General features: G+C 43.3%; 1 protein-coding gene and 1 non-coding gene across 3 annotated transcripts in view; one reads left to right on the forward strand and one right to left on the reverse strand.

Annotated features, from left to right (window-relative positions):
• The window catches only part of Colec12 (collectin subfamily member 12), a 235,018-nt gene that overhangs the window by 87,403 nt on the left and 126,285 nt on the right, over positions 1-21,330 (forward strand). The gene's annotated exons all lie outside the window — the stretch shown is intronic.
• LOC123455166 lies at positions 13,440-13,542 on the reverse strand. The gene has a single exon (XR_006633724.1). It is a non-coding gene; the product is annotated as a U6 spliceosomal RNA (small nuclear RNA).

A 21,330-nucleotide genomic window follows, 5' to 3' on the forward strand; every position in this document is an offset into this window, starting at 1 on the left:
TCACTGCATCTAGCTTATGTGGGATTTAGAGATTCGAACATGAGCTCTTAGGCTTCGCAGGCAGGCGCCTTAACCACTAAGCCGTCTCTCCAGCCCCTCAAAACAATTTTTTAAAGATTTCCATCTAGATGAGGCAGCTGGTTCCCATCCACAGTTATCATTCCCACTTCCTGTATTTATTATTCCTTCCTCTCCCTTGTTCCTGGAACCTCCCACCGCAATGGCCCCATCCCTAACCTCAGCTCTGCCTTTCTTTTTGCTGTGGCTGTTAAAGGAGATCCACAGAACATATTTGCACTTGAATATGGTGTCATCAGGAATTCTGGAATGAGAGTTTTGGATATTATGTCATATCTGTCTTCTTTTCATAAAGTGCAGCTTACTTGGACGTATAAATGTATAAGGTGTTGGACATAAGATGCAGATATTCACTCCATATCGTGTGTGTTGTATGTGTATGCATGTGTACAAGCACACACACGTGTGTGTGTGTGTGTGTGTGTGTGTGTGTGCCTGAGAACAACCACTAGTGACACTCTTCAAATATACCATCTAATATTTATTTAATTTTGTTTTGAGGTCAAGTCTCACTCTAGCCCAGGCTGACCTGGAATTCACTATGGAGTCTCAGGCTGGCCTGGAACTCACAGCGATCCTCCTACCTCTGCCTCCCCAGTGCTGGGATTAAAGGTGTGCGCCACCATACCTGGTCCCCCATCTGCAATTTTTGAGACAGGGTCTTGCATTGGCCAGGACCACCCTGATTATGTTGGATTGGCTAGCCAGTGAGCCCCAGGGATCTCCCTGCCTCTGCCTCTCCAGTGCTAGAATTCTAGGCTTGTGCCACCATACCCAACATTTAACATTTCACATGCATATTGAGGCTCAAAGTCAAGTCTTCATACTTTTACTTCACTGATTAAGCTATCTCCCCAGCCCCACAAATACAGATATTCTAAATTTTGGAATTAATTTTATCTCCATGAAGTTGTACCATTTAAAGTTATGCTCAGCTAGCAACTTGAAAAAGAAGAGTTCAGAAAAGTATCAATTCATATTTTAATGTAGGCAGTACTGGCATGAAATTTATACTGACAACATCTAAAATATCACTCATGTCTGCCTTTAAAATATCCAGTAGTAGCTCTGTGACCAAATTTATTCTGTCTTTTCATTTTATTTTAAAATATGACTTTTACACGACAACTTAGCACAGTGAATCATCTTACCTCTTTGATAAATTTTTAACATGCTAACTTCAGAATATGTCCTGAAGCTCAGGGCTAGAATATCAACTATATACATGAGACACCACAAATGTTTAGAAGGTGCACCTCTTCCAAAATAGGCATGTGGGGTGTTGACAGGTGAGAGCTACACACCCCATTGTCCTTACTCTGTTTTATTAGTTGTTGGAGAAATGTGTTTGTATTTCCCCATTTTCATTTTGTAGCACAAAAACAAACAAACAAACAGAAAAAACCAATCTACTCAGTGAACTAATGGAGGAGGAATTTTGCAAAGTTCCTGGCACCTGATAAAGGCTCAATCAATGCAAGTTGTTGCCATCAGTATTATTTTCCTAAAGACTATTCTTCTAATGCAGACACTGTCACATGAAGTGTCACCATCTGGGTTGACTCAAGGGACTCCCCCAAACCAGAATAAAACATTTTAGAGTCATTTCCTGCTTTTTTTTTCCCATCATACTTTGAAGTATTAACTTACGGTATTTCAGCCAACTAGCCACGGAGCAGATGACTACATGCTTCCCATTCTGTACCTGCACACGTATCACCAGCCCAGGGGATAGCAGCTTCAGAGTGAAGAGAGAAAAAGAAACAATGAGAATAGATTTGACAAAAAAAAAAAAAAAAAAAAAATTCATTTGAAGTGAAGGGTCATGGGACAGGTCAAAATGGCCAAGGGAAAGAATTTTAGAGAAATGGAAATACTGGGCAGGTGGCCACCCTGAGGCCAGTTTAGCTTGGGTCATCTGTGATCTCTCCCAGCTGGGCATGTGTGTGCTGTGGTCCTCTGGCCCAGATGGGCTTCTTTGGTCTTTCTGTTGCGTAGTCCATTAGATGAAAACAGGACTGGAATTTAATCGCAACCCTGCACGGCCCTGTTGTCAACATTTAACGGAGCTGTTCCTGTAAACAGAAGGTCCTGGAAGAGGCCAATACAGCTAGCCCACTGTGCCCTGTCATTTCTCCTCAGCTTGTCAACCTCTCTCCCTGGGTTTCCCCCACCTCTGAGTTTTTCTTGTGAGAGAGTTGCCTCTCACCATAGAAGTTTCCAGATCACAGGATTATTTCTATTGATGAGCCTAGAAATCTCTGAAAAACACAAGTATGAAGCTATTTCTTCTTTTTATTTTTATTTTTTAAAAACCTTACTTATTTGAGAGGAAGAAGGAGAGAGGAAATGGGCATCCCAGGTCCTCTAGCCTCTGCAAATCCACTCTAGACACATACACCACCTTATGCATCTGGCTTATGTGGGTACTGAGGGATTGAACCTAGGTCCCTAGGCTTTGCAAGCAAGTGCCTTAACCACTAAGCAATCTCTCCAGTCCCTATTGATCTTGTTATAGAAAAATCAACTAAGTTACAGATAGTTATTATGTGTTACGCATTTCAATATTGGGACTCAGCCACGTGAGGCAAGCAAAGAAAGAGAAAACATGGGCCTGGCCCTCCAGACCCCCTCCACCTGGCTATGTGATCTGAGAGCAATGGATGCTTCCAGGAAGATAGCCTGCATACTTGGGATTCCTCCAAGGGTGACTTTCAGTTCAAGTGACTCCCAGGTAGACTGGATGCATGGCCTGAGAATCCCAATGGAACAGAGGAGATCTTTAGACCAAGTCTATATTTTTATATTTAACCTTCAGAAAATCACCCTTTCCCCCATTTATTACCTATAAGATAAGCAAAGCTATAGGTCCTTTAAGGTACTTTATTTGTTTATGAGAGAATGAGGCAGAGAAAGAGAGAGGGAGAGAATGTGAAAGGGCATGCTGGGGCTCCTAGCCACTGCAAACAAGTGCCACAAGACACAAGTGTCACTTTGTGCATCTGGCTTTATATGGGTATTGAGGAATCAAACCCAGGTCTTTAGGCTTTGCAGGCAAGTGCCTTAACTGCTAAGCCATTTCTCCAGCCGCTATGGTGCCTTTTGAGCAGATAATTTTAAAGGTCTTATTTTTTCAAGATGGGTCTTGCTGAAGCCCATACTGACCTAGAATTCACTATGTAGTCTCAGGGTGGCCTCAAACTCATGGTGATCCTCCTGCCTCTGCCTCCCGAGTACTGGGAATCAAGGCATGTGCCACCATGCCCAGATAAAGGTTCTTATGTGTTTTTATTGATTAGGATTGGATACTGTTGTAAGCCTTCCACCACACATAATATACAGTCACAGTCAAATTAGATAAAATAACTTACTGGCCACTTCTGATATTGACCATATGATATTCACCATAAAAACCACAACTACTGGGTTTATCTTGGGAAAATTTAAATTTAGACCATTTCACAGTTGGCAAATGTGAAAAATGCAACTTCAAGACGATTTTGTCATTGTTGAAGGTTGGTCTATTCCCTTGTAATTTGGAATTTCCTCCTGTCTCAACCCAGTTCTTACATATGCTATGTGGTGATTTGATTCAGATGTCCGCCATATTAGGTGTTCTGAATGCTAGGTTCCCAGCTGATGGAGATTTGGGAATTAATGCCTCCTGGAGGCAGTGTATTTTTGGGAGCGGGCTTATGGATATTATGGCCAGTTTTCCCCATACCAGTGTTTGGCACACTCTCTTGTTGCTATTGTCCACCTTATGTTGGCCAGGAGATGATGTCCACCCTCTGCTCATGCCATCGTTTTCCCCTGCCATCATGGAGCATCCTCTCGAGTCTGTAAGCCAAAGTTAACCCTTTTTTTTCCCCCACAAGTTGCTCTTGGTCGGGTGATTTCTGCCAGCAATGCGAATCTGACTGCAACAGTAATGTTGGTACCGAGAGTGGGGACATTTGCTGTTAGACACCTGGCTATGTGGCTTTGGCCTTTTGGAGCTGATTTTCAAGAGGAATGTGGCAGGATTTGAAACCTTGACCTAAGAGATGGCTTGCTGTGCTATAAGTACAGCTTGATGGTCTATCCTGGTCAGAGCTGAAAGACCTGAATGTAGTAAGAACTATGGACTGTGAGGTTTGGCTTATGAGGGTGAGAAAGAGCTTTGTTTGGACTGGGCTAGAAGTTTCTGTGACAGGCTTGCTATTATGCTCATGTTCTGAGAATTTGTTCAGGGTTGTATTGCATAGAAATAGACTGATGTGAGCAGAGGGATATGGCACAGAAATGAAATCTTTGGGCTGAAACTGCTGCCCATTCAGCTGCAATTGAGAGATTACAACCTTTGAGATTGAGCCAGCTGACCTGCATTGGGACAACAGGAAGAATGTAGACTATTTTGAAGGGGCCTGAGTGCTCAAGGAGTGCCCTGTTGTTCAAAGTCTGCTTTGTTCCTCCCTGGATTAACAAATTGGCACCCTACTTGGTATTGTGGAATTATAAGAAATGCAGGAAAGAGAAGGTTATTGAGTTTGCATCACGGTCTTTGTTTTGGAAATGGCCATGGGCAGTGTGAAGAAGGTTTGCTGGATGCCTGCATGGAGACCCGATGGAGCTGTGAGAATGAACCATGGGTTGCAGTGGAGATGCCAGGACCATGAGACAGCTGCTGAGGAAAGCTGCCGGCCCAAGATAAAGTTTTCCAGGGCTGTGAGGAGCGTAGCTGGAGGGGTGGAATTGGAACTCTGGAGACTTGTTGCTAGTTAGAATTATCAGACTTGGAAACTTGTTACTGGTGGCTATAGTTGTTGGACTTGGAGCTATAGAGTTTGATGTTTTCCCTGGTTGTTTTAAATCTTGTATTGGTTAAATATTCCTTTGCTATGCCCAATGCCATCTTTTGCATTGTGTTTGTTCTGTATTATTATGGGTGTCTTGAGGGATTTTTTTGGTATTATGGCTCAGTTAAAAGACCTTGGAGTATGGGGATGTTTGAATATCATTAGGATTGAAAATAACATGGGGACTTTCAAAGTTGGCTGAATGCATTGTATTTTATATCCTGTATAGATATCAGTTTATGGGGGCCAGGGGCAGAATGTAGTGGTTTGATTCAGGTGTCCCCCATAAACTTGGGTGTTTTGAATGCTAGGTTCCCAGCTGACAGAGATTTGGGAATTAATGTCTCCAGGAGGCAGTGTATTGTTGGGACCTGGCTGATGGGGGTTATAGCCAGTTTCCCCATGCCAGTGTTTGGCACACTCTCCTGTTGATATTGTTTACCTTATGTTGTCCAGGGGGTGATGTCCACCCTCTGCTCATGCCATTATTTTCCCCTGCCATCATGGAGCATCCCCTGAAGTCTGTAAGCTAAAGTTAAACCTCCCTCCCCCCACCCCCCGCCACAAGCTTCTCCTGATTGGGTGATTTCTGCCAGCATTGCAAACCTGACTGCAACATGTGATGCTATGCCTTGGACACAAGACCTTGCAGTTGTCTCTGTCTGTGTTCAGTTCAGGGTTCTGGACCTAGCCCACCAATCTTAGCTTTGCATCCTCAGCCTGAATGTACTTGCCAAAAATACCCTCTTTGCAGCTTCCCCCAAATTTCATAATCTTCCCCTTCTGCCATGCTGAAACCTTCCTCATCTTTCCCCCCAGGATGCTGATCACGTGGCTGTTTCTGTTCGGAATACTTACATAGGGCTCCTTAATGGAGCCAAGTAACTTGACCAGGAAGCAGTGTTATAGACAGATTTGGTGGCCAACTAGAGGTTACTTGTTTTGTAGCAAAAGTATAACTAACATGCTTGGCACATGAGTCATGGATCTGATCTCCCCAGAGACCACACAGATGCATGGTAAAGGAAAGGGAAGAGGTGTGAGCAGTTATTGAGAATATCTGGGGGTTAAAGAGATGGCTTAGCAGTTAAGGCACTTGCATGTAAATCCTAAGGACCCAGGTTTGATTCCCCAATACCCACGTAAGCCCGATGCACAGGTGGTGCATGAGTATGGAGTTTGTTTGCAGTGGCTGGAGGACCTGGCACACCCATTCACTCTCTCTATCGGCCTCTTTCTCTCTCTCTCTCTCTCTCTCTCTCTCTCTCACTCATTCTCAAATAAATAAATAAATTTAAAAAAAAAGAGTATCTGACTGTCAGAAACACATTCAGACACTCTTCAGACATGTACATACCAGATGGTAATTCTGGAGGTCAGTCCAAATTTCTGTTGTGTTTTCAGAAAGGAGAGTACTGATTCCAGGAAATGCTTCGGGCTGGCGCATCAAAATAGTAGTCATTATCTCTCAAAACTGTGTGTCTTGGAAAGAAGCAGATTTCTTCAATTTCTATGAAGAAAGCTGTTCAGTATAATACTAAGATTGAGGTTTTGGAAATACTGAATTTTTTTTCCCTTGATTTTATTTTTTTATTTTTTTAATTTTTATTAACATTTTCCATGGAAATACTGAATTTTTAAATGGTAGATGAAACTCTAAATATTCTGTTTGTCTCTTGATACTCCTTATGGGGAAAGCCCACAAGGACACTTCGTGTGTGTGTGTGTACGCCTTACATATACTCTAAGGAATTTAGTCCCTCATATTTTTCCCTGAGTTCATCTGCACTGCGATTCAATGATCATTGATGGAATGTCCTCTGTACGTAAGAGTGAGCTTGATGCTCGCACCGTTAAGTAACTCTGAATCTGGAGAGGAAAATGTAAGCCTAGAGGATGACCTCACAAGAATAAGTGCAAAATTAACATCTCAGTGCTCCAATTAGAATTGGAGTTTAAAAAAATTGTTTATTTATTTGAGAGAATGGGGCACAGAAAGAGAGAGAGAGAGAATGGGTATTCCAGAGCCTCTAGCCACAGCAAATGAATTCCAGATGCATGTGTCTCCTTATGTATCCAGCTCTACACGGGCACCAGGGAATTGAATCTGGGTCCCTTGGCTTGCGCCAGCAAGTGCCTTAACCACAAAGTCATCTCTTCAGCCCATAATTGAAGTTTTTTTAAAAATATTTTTTGTTTATTTATTTATTTGAGAGCAACAGACAGAGAAAGAGGCAGAGACAGAGAGAGAGAGAGAGAGAGAGAGAATGGGTATGCTAGGGCCTCCAGCTACTGCAAACTAACTCCAGACGCATGTGCCTCCTTGTACATCTGGCTAACGTGGGTCCTGGGGAATTGAGCCTCGAACCAGGGTCCTTAGGCTTCACAGGCAAGCGCTTAACTTCTAAGCCATCTCTCCAGCCCCATAATTGAACTTTTTGAGACAACTAGCAAGAATGAGGGTTTGAAATCCAAGAGGAACAAAAGATGAGAAACAGCCTGGAGGTGGGGCCAGGTGGGCAAGTAATTAAGAATGGCAAGTAGTTTGGCTTAATTGGGTTTGAAATAACACAAGAGCAAACATCATTTATATTAAGTCAGTGCATTGTAGTGGGGAGAATGTTTGTGTTTCAGGCCATGTGAGAGCTGGAGAGATGGCTCAGAGGGTTAAAGGCACTTGCTTACATAACCTGCTGTGCCGGGGTTTGATTTCCTAGTAGCCACATACAGCCAGATGCACAAAGTGGTGCATGCATCTGGAGTTTGTTTGCAGAGGCAAGAGGCCCTGGTGCGCCCATTCTTTCCTCCTCCTCCTCTCTCTCGCCTCACAGATAAATAAACAAATAAAAATCTTCAGAAAAGAAAAGCTGTGGGGGGAGGGGGCTGGAGAGATGACTTGGTGGTTAAGGTGCTTCCTTGCAATGCCTGATGGCCTGGGTTCGATTCCCCAGCACCCACATAAAGTCAGATGCACAAAGTGGCTCATGCATATGGAGTATGCATGAGCAAGAGGCCCCAGTGCGTCCATTCTCTCTCTGTGCCTAGGGGCTTGGAGATATGGCTTACTGGTTAAGGCACTTGCCTGTGAAGCCTGAGGACCCAGGTTCGATTCCCCAGGACCCACATAAGCCAGATGCACATGGTGGTGCATGCGCCTGGAGTTTGTTTACAGTGGCTGAAGGCCGTGGTGTGCCCATTCTCTCCGTATCTCACTCCCCCACCCCTGTCTCCCCCTTTCTCCCCCTTTCTGCCCCACTCCCCCATCTCTCTTCCCCCTCTCTCTTTCCCTCCCCCTCTCGCCCCTCCTTTCCTCTTTCTTTTTCTCAAATAAATACATAAAATGTATTTAAAAAAATAAAAGCTATTTGAAGAAACCTGTAAGAAAAAGGTAGCTACCGTGTCGTTAGCTTTAGATGTGCTTTGGAAGGTCAAGAGTCCCGAGATCAGGGGAGTGATAGGAGGGGAGCTATCTAGTAGGAATTTGGGTTTCACCATCATGACATCACATCAGACCGGCCGCATATAGCTGTTCATACAGTGTAGAGCTTCTGGAAACAGAGATTGTAAGCTGGTTCATAGTTGGCTATGGAAGCCACACATTAGCCCCAGTTACAAAAAGCTGTCCTGAAAACACTATGAGCTACATTTTTATTTTGGGAGGATGATTAGCCATTGTTGAAAATTACTGCAGTATGAGTCTATCCTGTTTTATTTTTTTGGGGAGGGGGAGGAGAATGATTTGCCATTATTGAAATGACTGCAGTATAGGTCTATCTTTTTTTTTTGTATTTTCCTTTTTTTTTTTTGAGGCAAATCCAACAGACTAGCTTTTTTTTAAAATTTATTTTTTACTGACAACTTCCATAGTTATGGACAGTAACCCATGGTAATTACCTCCCACCCTCCCCATTTTCCTCTTTGTAACTCCACTCTCCATCATACCCCTTCCTCCTCTCAATCAGTCTCTCTCTTATTTTGATGTCATCATCTTTTCCTCCTATTATGATGCTCTTGTGTAGGTAGTTTCAGGCTCTGTGAGGTTATAGATATGCAGGTCATTTTGTGTCTGGAGGAGCACTTTGTAAGGAGTCCTTAAGATCCTTAAGGATATTCTGTTGCAGTCAGGTTTGCATTGCTGGCAGAAATCACCCAACCAAGAGCAGCTTGTAGGAACAAGAGGTTTATGTTGGCTCACAGACTGGGAGGGAAGCTCCATGATGGCAGGAGAAAACTATGGCATGCGCAGAGGGTGGACACCACCCTCTGGTCAACATCAGGTGGACAATAGCAACAGGAGAGTGTGCCAAACACTGGCAAGGGGAAACTGGCTATAACACCCATAAGCCTGCCTCCAACACTACACTGCCTCCAGGAGGCATTAATTCCCAAATCTCCATCAGCTGGGAACTTAGTATTCAGAACACCCAAGTTTATGGGGGACATCTGAATCAAATCGCCACATGCTTTTTTTTCATGTATTTTATATTTTACTACAGCAATTCAGATACTAGCATTAGGTTATACAAAAAATATTTATATGCTACAAAAAATATTTCAGTGAAACTACCCTGGAAAGTACAAAAACTTAATGGCTGTTTGGATTTGATTCAAGAAGTTACTATAGGCAAATGGAAGGCATCTATTTCAGTACTTAACATATCTGTTCTGAGAACAAGAAAATAATCTGTAATCAGACTATTTTAATATCATACTCATAATTTTTTTTCAAAAGGCATACTTTAAATTTTAAGCCAAAGAAAGTATTGTTCAAACTGGCTTAATAATGCCTCAACTTCAGAATGTTTGTGAAGAAGTCACATGGAGTCACCTCGGGGCAGTTAAATGTTACAAATGGAGAGTATCCTTCATGAGCAGTGGCTCTCAAACTTAGGCAAATGTTAGAATTTCTTGGGGGAAGCTTATTCAAATAAAGATTGCTGGCCCACCTCCAAGTTTCCAACAAGTATCCAGGTAAATCTACATTGGTCTGGATGGGACACTGAGAGACGGAATCAGCATTAACAACTTGTCTCAAGATTCAAGTTAACAATGCCATATAAATAACAAAATTTCAGATATGCATTCACCCAACCTTCTATCGTTAGACTCAAAATGTACTTCATTTATGTTGATTCATAACAGTCCCCATAAGCTCAAAAGGGAGCTGCAGGGACAGTCAAGTAAGTTTGATAAGTGGACTATGTAAAAACATCTATTTATACAATCTACAGCTGCTACTGACCTGTAGAGACCTTGTTCCTTTCTTCTTCATGCTTCCTCTCCGTAGACAATCCAACACGCTCTTACATTCTTTCTGCCACCTCTTCTGCAGTGGACCCTGAGCCTTGGAAGGTGTGGTAGAGATGTTTCAGTGGTGAGCACTCATCTGTCACTTCTCAGCACCATGATGCCTTCTGAGTCATCCCTAGGTCACTGCCGTCTGAAAAGAGAAGCTTCTTTAACCAAAAGTGAGAGTAGGGCTGGAGAGATGGCTTAGTGGTTAAGGCATTTGCCTGCAAAGCCAAAGGACCTCGGTTCAATTCCCCAGGACCCACATAAGTCAGATGCACAAGGTGGTGCATGTGTCTGAAATTCATTTGTAGTGGCTGAAGGCCCTGGTGCACCCATTCTCTCTCTCTGTCTGCCCCTCACTCTCTCAAATAAATAGTTTTTTTTTAAGTGAGAGTAGCATTAATATATGAATATGAATGTTAAGAGAAGGGCTTACCAGGCAGTTTGGTGAGCATAGTACATACATTTAGTCAGATACCAGTAGATGTTACACCTCTAGGGCTCATTTCCCCTGCTGTAGGTTTTCAGTATCAGGGATGTATTCCCTCCCACGGAGCAGGCCTCCAGCCAAATTAGAGGACAGTTTGTTTCTCCCATAACAGACGTGCCACTATTGCACCTGTTGGCTCATTTGGCCTGGCTGGCCAAAATTAAGGCTTGCAGTGTCCACTGTTGAGTCTCTTCACTGGTGATTTCTCTCTCTCCCGTTGAACTGCATGCAGCGTGGCTTTTTTCAGCTTTCTGTCAGCTGGTCTCCATGGAGGAGGTTTCCAGCTCAGTTCCAGCAGGATTTCTTAATAACCTTGTGGCCCAAGCATGTGCAGTCTTCAGCAGTAGGGTCTTACCATCTATTCCTGGTAGGAAACCAAGAGCCTTGGCAATGACCCGTTTTGGGGGGTATCAGTGACCTCCCTGACCAACAACTCACTGGAAGGTATCCCATCCCTGGCACTGAAAATTTTCTAGTAACAATCTATGGCTTCTGGTTGTTCCTTTGTCCAAAAGAGTAGGTTTCCATGTGACTTATACCTTTTAAAAAAAATTTTATTTATCTATTTGAGAGCAACAGGCAGAGAGAGAGAGAGAGAGAGAGAGAGAGAGAGAGAGAGAGAATATGGGTGCACCAGGGCCTCCAGCCACTGCAAACAAACTCCAGATGCATGCGCCGCCTTGTGCATCTTACGTGGGTCCTGGGGAATCGAGTCTCTAACTGGAGTCCTTAGGCTTCAGAGGCAAGTGCTTAACTGCTAAGCCATCTCTCCAGCACCCCCCCCCAACTTTTTTAAATGTGAGCATGTGAGAGAGAGAAATTGGTGTGCCAGGACCTCCAGCCACTGTAATCAAACTCCAGACACATGTGTGCCACCTTGTGCGCATGGGCGTCCTTGCATGCTTGAGTCACCTTGTGTGTCTGGCTTATGTGGGACTTGGAGAGTTGAGCATGGGTCCTTAGGCTTCACGGCAAGCACCTTAACCATTAAGTCATCTCTCCAGCCTGTTGTTTGTATTTGCTGATGATGCTCGGAACCACTTTGTGACCACTGGCATATTCTCTCGCTGTATTTTGTCAACAGTAGAAGGGATACCTGCTAGTAATTCCTTTTTATTTTCCCCTGCCAATGAAAATGCTTAGTAACTTATGGGCAGTATTTTAGTAGTGATATATTTTTAGCATCAGTAAATATGACCTCATATATTTTCTTAATGACTCAGTCTTGGGGCCTGAATTTGACCTTTTTTGTAGACTTTGCAGAGTAGCTGTCCCTCCTCTCCTCTTCCACTTCTTCATTGTACTTAGAATGCCAGCTCTCAATGATCGTGAATGCATGGTCAATTTAATAATGCATCTTGAGTCATTTTTTTCCCCTAAGATCCTGAACCCAAGCTAAAATGAATATTACTTATGTTCAGCCTCTTAATGCTGTGAATAAGTGTGTTAAATTTCATGTGAAGAAAGCCAGGTGTGGTAGCACACGCCTTTAATCCCAGAACTCGGGAGGAAGAGGTGGGATGATTGCCGAGAGTTCGAGGCCACCCTAAGACTACATAGTGAATTCCAGGTCAGCCTGAGCTAGCATGAGACCCTACCTCAGAAAACAAAACAAAAGCAAAATTTCATGTGAAAGACTACCAGAGGGAAACACTCACTCACTCTAGGAACAACATGAGGGCGTGAGATAGTGAGTTTAAATTTGAAATGATCCCAGAGCAGCCTGTTCCGTTGGATTCAGACCTGTTGCTATCCTGAAAGTCACCACTGTGTTAGACCCATGCCGGGAAAACCAAAGGCTTATGGGAAAAAGTGGACGAAGGGGGAACACCACCCCAAAACTTCATAACTGATAGGATTAAAAGAGAAATAACCTAGCTAAAAATGTTAGCAGTTCATTGGGGGCTGGAGAGATTGCCTAGTGGTTAAGGCACTTGCCTGCAAAGCCTGACGACCTGGGTTGGAGTCCTCAGTACCCACGGAAAGTCAGGTGCACAAAGAGTCACACGCACCTGAAGTTCATGTGCAGCGGCTAGAGGCCCTGGTATGCCCATTCTCTCTCTTTCATCTCTCTATCTTTCTGTTTGCAAATAAATAAAAATATTTTAAAATATTTTAATTTTATACCTATTCAAGAGTGAAGAAATGCATATTTATATATGTATCTGATGATAATAAATATAACACTTTACTTTAAAAGATTGTTTTAAGAGCTGGGCATAAGGAAGGGCAACTTTTGAGAGTTTATGAGCAGGTATTAGAAGGCTTATCTGGAATCAGATGGAACGTTTAAATCACAGATGTGGGTGGGTATAGCTCCTGATACCATATGACCCAGGCATCTTGAATTTGTTTAAGGTATGTGTGTGTGTTTTATGCTTTCGAAGCATGGCTCAGTTTAACTAGTACTGTTTTCTGCATCACTTAATGTTTCTCACAGAAATAAATGTGATCAAAAAGTCAAAATTCATGTATACTTTGAAACTATTCTTTAGTATATCAGTTGAATTGGAACAAGTTTTATTTTCAAAGTAAGAGTCGCAGCAGAACCGATTATAATCATACCCTTTAATTTTTTTGTTATTTCTTTTTTTTTTCTTTTCAAATTTTTATTAACAACTTCCATGATTATAAAAAAAATCCCATGAAATACCCTCTCTCCCCCACTTTCCCCTTGGAAACTCCATTCTCCATCTTATCCTCTCCCCATCTCAATCAGTCTCTCTTTTATTTTGATGTCAAAAAATATGGAACACTTCACGAATTTGGGTGTCATCCTTGTGCAGGGGCCATGCTAATCTCTGTATCATTCTAATTTTATTTTATTTTATTTTGGTTTTTCAAGGTAGGGTCTCACTCTAGCCCAGGCTGACCTGGAATTCACTATGGAGTCTCAGGGTGGCCTCAAACTCATGGCAATCCTCCTACCTCTGCCTCCCGAGTGCTGGGATTAAAGGCGTGCGTGACCACGCCCGGCTTCATTCCAATTTTAGCATATGTGCTGCCAAAGCAAGCTTCCCCTTTAATCTTTCTATAAGGAAATTGAGACCCAGCCACACCAAATGAGGTCTGGTAGCCAGGTGAGTGGCTGAGATGAGCCTGGATTCCTGCCCCAGCCTCTTTCCCTAGTCATGCATGTCCAGTCTACTCCAGGTTCTTTTTTTTTTTTTTTTTTTAAAGAGATTATTTATTTATTTACTTATTTGCAAGCAGAGAGCGAAGAAAGGCAGAGAATGGGTGCACTAGGATCTCCAGCTACTGCGAATGAACTCCAGACGCATGTGCCACTAGGTGCGTGTGGTTTTATGAGGTTCCTGGGGAACCAAACTTGGGTCATTCGCCTTTGCAGGAAAGCATCTGGTCTCTCTTTTGCTGCATGTCACACATTCCTGCCATTATTGTACTTCTTTGTTTTTTTTTTTAATTTGTTTATTTTTATTTATTTATTTTAGAGCAAGAGACAGAGAAAGAAAGAGGCAGACAGGGAGAGAGAGAATGGTGCGCCAGGGCCTCCAGCCACTGAAAATGAACTCCAGACGTGTGCACCCCCTTGTGCGTCTGGCTAACGTGGGTCCTGGCAAATTGAACCTCGAACCAGGGTCCTTACGCTTCACAGGCAAGCGCTTAACCACTAAGCCATCTCGCCAGCCTCATTATTGTACTTCGAGATCATTTTTTTTTTAACTTTTCAAGTATAGATCTCAGAACTCCTTCCTTAATGTAGATACTGACCCTTAACAAGGAATCTAGAGCTTGATGAAAAATTTTATTTATTTTTTATTTATTTTAGAGAGAGAGAGAGAGAATGAATGGGCATGCCAGGGCCGCCAGCCACTGCAAACGCACTCCAGACACATGCGCCCCCTTGTGCATCTGGCTTTTGTGGGACCTGGAAAATTGAACGTGGGTCCGTAGGCTTCTCAGGCAAGCACTTTAATGAATGAATAGTATTCAGTGGACCCAGTTCTAGACCTAATAGTGTACGTGGAACTAGAGGGACAGCAGTCTAGAAGAGAGCTTCTCCATGTCACCTGTGCTGGAAACCTCAGCTGTCCTTCCTCTTGCTCTCTGTCTCCCCATCACGTAGGTCATCCGCTCACTCACTCTGCTATGACTGCGTAGAGTGAAGTGTGCCTCAGTCCATCTCGGAAAAGATTAGGAAATAAACACGAGCATTGTTCTGAAGAATCATTCAGTACACCAGGAGTCAGAGATGAACCATGGAGAGCCTGTTCCACATCCCACATCAGTGGCCCAGACACTATAAAATGTGTGAACCAGCTGTCAGAGGCCACCGGATATGGATGTAGTCATTATGTTACCACCCACTTAAATTCAAAGCAAAATCATTTTATTATGTGAGGTTGATGACGGCCGGTTTCTCCTTACATTTAGCTTGTAAGGACAACAGTAAGGGTCATTTTGTATTTTAAAACTTTGACTCCTTGGGTTAGCAAAAAAATAAAATGCTTGTCAAGAAAACTCATTTTCTTACTCATTTTATTAATTTTGGATCCTAAAATAGTCTTTCATATGACAGTGGTTTTATAGGTTCCCTTTCTATGAGAATAGCAGAGTTTTAGTTGGATTGATATCTGAGTAATGATTTTGACAATGATATGAAAGTAGGTTGAAATTAATTCCATACTGGCTTTTCACTTAAATACTGTCTGTGCTAGGCTGGATTGATGAATTCAGCTTAAACTGTGTTTACGCATATTCTTAGTAGCATTGTCTATAGAAACAGAACCTTGGGCTGTGGAGATGGCTCGGGAGTCCAGAAGGGCTTGCTGTGCAAGCCTGCTTACGGGCTGTGCGAAGCTGCATGCTCAGTCCCAACACACTCATGGACGCAGGAAGCACAATCTGAAAGCTTGAGTGTCTGGTGAACACCAGTGACCTGGTCTCAGATAAGGTGGAAGGAAAGGAAGCTGTCTTCTAGCTCCCACAGGTGTGCCATGGTGTGTGAGTGTTTCCCCCAACCCCACACCTCCCCCCCCCAAAAAAAATAACCCATGAAATGAAACCTTAGAGGTTTCTCCATGTGCTGGAAGTTTCAATGTTACCATGTAAATGAAAAGCAAAATTAGCTTTTATTTATTTATTTGGGAGAGAGAGAATGGATGCACCAGGGCCTCTAGCTGCTGTAAACGAGCTGCAGACACATGTGCCACCTTGTGCATCTGGCTTCCGTGGGTCCTGGGGAATCGAACCTGAGTCCTGAGGCTTCGCAGGCAAACGCCTTAATGCCTGAGCCATCTCTCCAGCCCAAGATTAGTTTTGCGGATGTACTACTGAGAAAGTAGCAAAGAAGTCTGGCACTTCAGAGTCTGGCTTTATGTGGGTGCTGGAGATACAAACTCAGAGTCTTTTTTAATTTTTAATTTTTTGGTTTTTCGAGGTAGGGTCTCAGTGTAGCCCATGCTGACCTGGAATTCACTATGGAGTCTCAGGGTGGCCTCGAACTCATGGCGATCCTCCTACCTCTGCCTCCCGAGTGCTGGGATGAAAGGTGTCGTGCGTCACCACGCCCGGCTCAAACTCAACACTTGCACAGCAAGCGCTGGATCCACTGAGTCATCTCTCCAGCCCCTTTGGTCATTCTTTCAACAAATACTTACTGAGCAACTTAAAAGTGGGGATGCAGAAGAGCTCCAGAGGGCCCCTTCTCACCAGGTAGCTTACATTCTGCTTGGAGAGAGAGAAATCAATGAATAAACATAAAACTCTAATGCCAAAATTCACAGAAGGGCCAAAGAATTAGAGAGCAAAGAGGCTGTGGTTTAGATGGCGCAGGTGACCCGTAGGACCTCTCGTTGGTTCTTCATCGGTATTTCATCGGTTCGCATAGGCCTGTGATGAGAAACATCGCTGTTCATGCATCTCTGTTCTTTAACTCTGCTGCCTTGTGTTGGTGAGGGGTTGCGTGGGAAAATAACTCATGCTGTTTGCCATCAAATGAGCCAAGTATAGAGCTCGTCCATTGTTATACAGATTGTTCTAACCATTGTTTAAATGCTTGGAAATATGTATCATTGCCACTGGGGAGACAAAATTCCTTCATTAAACACACACAGGGAGAGAGAGAGAGCGAGAGAGTGAGTGTGTGTGTTAACCGACAGTGTCTTGTTTGGAACAAATTTATACCCTCTGGTTTTGTGACCTGCCTCTCTTGGGGAGTTTCCTCCCTGCTGTTGAGGAAATTCATTCCCCACTGTATTTTAACCAATTGAAAAAAAACCACACTTCTGTGTTAGGAATATGCACTTTGGCCTGTTAAAAAATTATGATTACCCGAAAAAGACTGAGTCTTATGACCTTTTACATTTTTAAAGTAAAAGCCTTCCATCTGGCTAAGATATATCTCTCTTGAAAAGTCCCTTTACTGTGTTTATATTCTCTAGTAAATGTCACAGTCATTCCTTAGAAAATTTACTGTAAGGAGAATTTGTTCTGGCCTGATGTAATTTAATCTAAGCAGAGAGAAGATTAAATTAATGACATTTTACTGAAAAGATATCTACTATATTTATATAATGTTTAATATCTCAATTGTTATCTTCCAAAATAATATTGACATAATTTTTTTTTTCAAGGTAGGGCCTCACTCCAGTCCAGGCTGACCTGGAATTAACTATGTAGTCTCAGGGTGGCCTCGAACTCACGGCGATCCTCCTACCTCTGCCTCCCGAGTGCTGGGATTAAAGGCATGCATCACCACGCCCAGCAATATTGACATATTGTTTAAAAAAATCATTTAGCCGGAAAAAAATCATTTATTTGCAAGCAGAGGGGGTGGGGGAGAGGGAAAGAAAGACTCATAAAGATAGAAAGAGAGAATGAATGGACACATCAGGGACTCCTGCCACTGCAAATAAAACTTCAGACACATGCACCTCTTTGTGCATCTGGCTTTAAATGGCTACTGGGGAATTGAACCTGGGCCATCAGGCTTTACAAGCAAGTGCCTTTAACCACTGAACCATCTCTCCAGCCCTGGCTTACAATTTGTAATTGTCTGAAGACAGTTCTTAGCCACCAAAGTAAATGCAATGCTGCCTCATTCAAAGGGCAATGCCTTGCTTAATTCTTTTGTCATGAACCCCCACAGATATGACTATATATATCAACAGGATATAATTCTAATCGATGACTTTATTTACCATAGTTTCAGAGTGTAACATTTTAAATTTCTTTTACTTCCACTTTTCTCCCCATCCTACCCCAATCCCATTTCATCAGAACAGGGATTTCCTCTCTTTTGTGAAAAATAAATAAGTAAATCAATAAATCAACAAATAAATAAATAAAATACTTTTATTTGGAGAGAGGATGAGGAGAGGAAGTATGACTGTACAAGGATCTCTTCCAACTGCAGACAAACTCCAGATATATGCACCATTTTGTGCATCTGGTTTTATGTGGGTACTGGGGAACTGAACCCTAACCAGCAGAGTTTGCAAACAAGGCTCTTTAACAGCTGAGTCATCGCTCCAGCCTAATCTCCTTTTAAATCACTGCTTTGTAAATCCTTAATGCCTAGAACAAGGCATGCATGGTCCACGGGAAATGTTCAATCAAGACTGGGTGACAGAAGCTCTTAAACAGGACCTCCGTGGAGGCATATAGCATTGTGTGCGGAATTGCATTGGCTTTAAAGCCAATAACATGGGCTGCAGAGCTGGCTTAGTGGTTAAGCTCTTGCCTGAGAAGCCTAAGGACCCCGGTTCGAGGCTCAATTCTCCAGGACCCACGTTAGCCAGATGCACAAGGGGGCACATGCATCTGGAGTTCGTTTGCAGTGGCTGCAGGCCCTGGCGCGCCCATTCTCTCTCTCTCTCTCTCTCTCTCTCTCTCTCTCTTTGTCTCTGCCTCTTTCTCTCTCTCTTACTCTCAAATAAATAAATAAAATTAAAGCCAATAACAAACAGCAAAGGTGGGTCTTGGGGTACGGCTCAGAAGAGGAGCCCTTACCTAGCATGGGACACTTGAAACCAAGCCAAACATAACAGGAGAGCATCGAAGGTAACTTTGAAAGGGAAATAAATGCTGCAGAGTGGGCTGCGATGTGGGAACACATCTCAATGGATGTTGCGTGCCATGGGGGGGGGGGGGCTGGGCTCTTCATCCTGCCACACTAGTGGATGTGTATTCCGTTTGGTTCAGCGCACACTCACGAATCCACGACTCCGGAGTAACCTGTAGGGCTAGATCTGAGAGCTTGCCTGGGATGGCTCTGGATGTCAGAAGCAAGATGAGGAACATGTCCACCTTCTTGGACTTGACCTCCAGAGCATACGTCATTACTAATCTTGCCACCACTGAGTATTTTCTCTCTTCAAGGCCCAGGTTTAATAACAAGATGGGCAGCTGTTGCAGTCAGGTTCACATTGCTGGTAGAAGTCACCCAACCAACAGCAGCTTGTGAGAAAAAAAAAAAAAAAGGTTTATTTTGGCCTATAGACTCAAGGAGAAGCTCCACGATGGCAGGGAAAATGATGGCATGAGCAGAGGGTGGACAACACCCCATGGCCAACATAAGGTGGACCATAGCAACAGGAGAGTGTGCCAAACACTGGCATGGGGAAACTGGCTATAACACCCATAAGCCCGCCCCCAACACTACACTGCCTCCAGGAGGCTTTAATTCCCAAATCTCCATCAGCTGGGAACCTAGCATTCAGAAGACCCAAGTTTATGGGGGACACCTGAATCAAACCACCACCGCAGTAATCCACATACAATGTCCATCTGTTGGCAGTGCCAGCACAGTTAACTCTGTCCTGCTTGCTCTGAAGTTCTCGGCATCTTTGTCACTTTGCTGAGGAGAACCAACAAGGTCCACAGATGACTTGCCTAGGAACCCGTTACTGGCAGGCGCTGAGTGTGTCCAGCCATGCAGGACTTCCAACTCGGAGGCTGGTGTTTTATTTATTGATTTCTTTTTTTTTTTAATTATTTATTTATTTATTTGAGAGCGACAGACACAGAGAGAAAGACAGATAGAGGGAGAGAGAGAGAGAATGGGCGCGCCAGGGCTTCCAGCCTCTGCAAACGAACTCCAGACGCGTGCGCCCACCTTGTGCATCTGGCTAACGTGGGACCTGGGGAACCGAGCCTCGAACCGGGGTCCTTAGGCTTCACAGGCAAGCGCTTAACCGCTAAGCCATCTCTCCAGCCCTTATTGATTTATTTCGATGACACCATCTTCTTCCCTCAGCTTGCTCTGCATGGGATCACACTGGCTCCACCTAGAATTTCCTATCAGTGAAATGTCGGTTGCAGCTTCACGGCCTGTGAACTGCAGGCTGTCCCCCGTGCCTATTTGAGAGTGACTTGGTTGCCTCAGACAGTATTAATACCAGACATCATCAACCTGAAGGGAAAATAAGTGGTCATAGCCTCAGGAAGAAGGGATCTTACCCCAACTGACGGTCAAACCTTGCAGTGAAATCTTGAGCAAGTTATAAGACCGTTCCAAATTTCTGTATCCATATTCATAAAGTGCCAGTGAAAGTGAGGCCTGCCTGGAGGTGGCTGTGTAAATTACATGCTTCTAAACCTCTTGGAAAGCCTTTCATCCCAAGTGCGCAGTTCTTGTTAGCTGTTATTACAAGGTTTTTTTTTTTAAAGTTAAAATCACAGGGCTGGAGAGATGGCTCAGCAGTTAAAAGGGTTTGCTTGTAAAGCCTGATGAATGGGGTTTGATTCCCCAGTACCCATGTTAAGTCAGTACCATGTTAAGCCAAAAAGTGGTACAGGTATCGGGAGTTCGTTTGCAGTGGCAGGAGACCAATCTCTCTCTCTCTTTTTCTCTTTCTCTCTGTCTGCCTCTCTTTCTCTCAAGTAAATAAATTATATATATATATATATATATATATATATATATATATATATATATATATACTTAGAGATAGAGAGTTGACTTAGCACTTAGCAGTTAGGGCACTTGCCTTCAAAGCCAAAGAATGCAGGTTCGATTCTCCAGGGCCCATGTAGGCCAGATGTACAAGTTAGTACATGCATGGGGAGTTTTGCAGTGGCTGGATGCTCTGGTGTGCCCATTCTCTCTCTCTCCTTCTCCCTCTCTCTCTCTTTTTCTCTCCCCCTCAAATGAATAATTTTTGAAAAGATAAAATCATGGATCTTATAAAAATACTAAATGAGCTTGTTCCAAGCATTCATTTCACTCATTAATTAATAATATAGAATCAAATGTTAAAAGATAGAATCCAAGGGAAAATCCATGAAGTTGACATACAGAGGCAGTTAGAGATGCTGAAGTGAATTTGCTTAGTGGATGCAAAACTATCTTTTTCCACAGAGGGCGAGGAAAATCAACGGCACTCTCTCTGGCCAAAATTTATTTGGTTATCTATGTGGAGGATCATTTGTAATCAATGTATTGTTACATAATCACAGAGTTATAAAAAGCAGAGGCCTCTGTGCATGGGCCTCATAGAATCAGTTAACTTGGAAGGGTGTGAAAGGAGACAGGTAGCTCTCCCTTGTTAATATTCCTTAGTTATTCTGTCCCATTAAAAAAAAAATAGAGAGCTGGGCATGGTGGTGCACGCCTTTAATCCCAGCACTTGGGAGGCAGAGGTAGGAGGATTGCTGTGAGTTCGAGGC

The sequence above is a fragment of the Jaculus jaculus genome, chromosome 15 (genome assembly GCF_020740685.1).
Source record: "Jaculus jaculus isolate mJacJac1 chromosome 15, mJacJac1.mat.Y.cur, whole genome shotgun sequence".
Lineage (NCBI taxonomy): Eukaryota > Metazoa > Chordata > Mammalia > Rodentia > Dipodidae > Jaculus > Jaculus jaculus.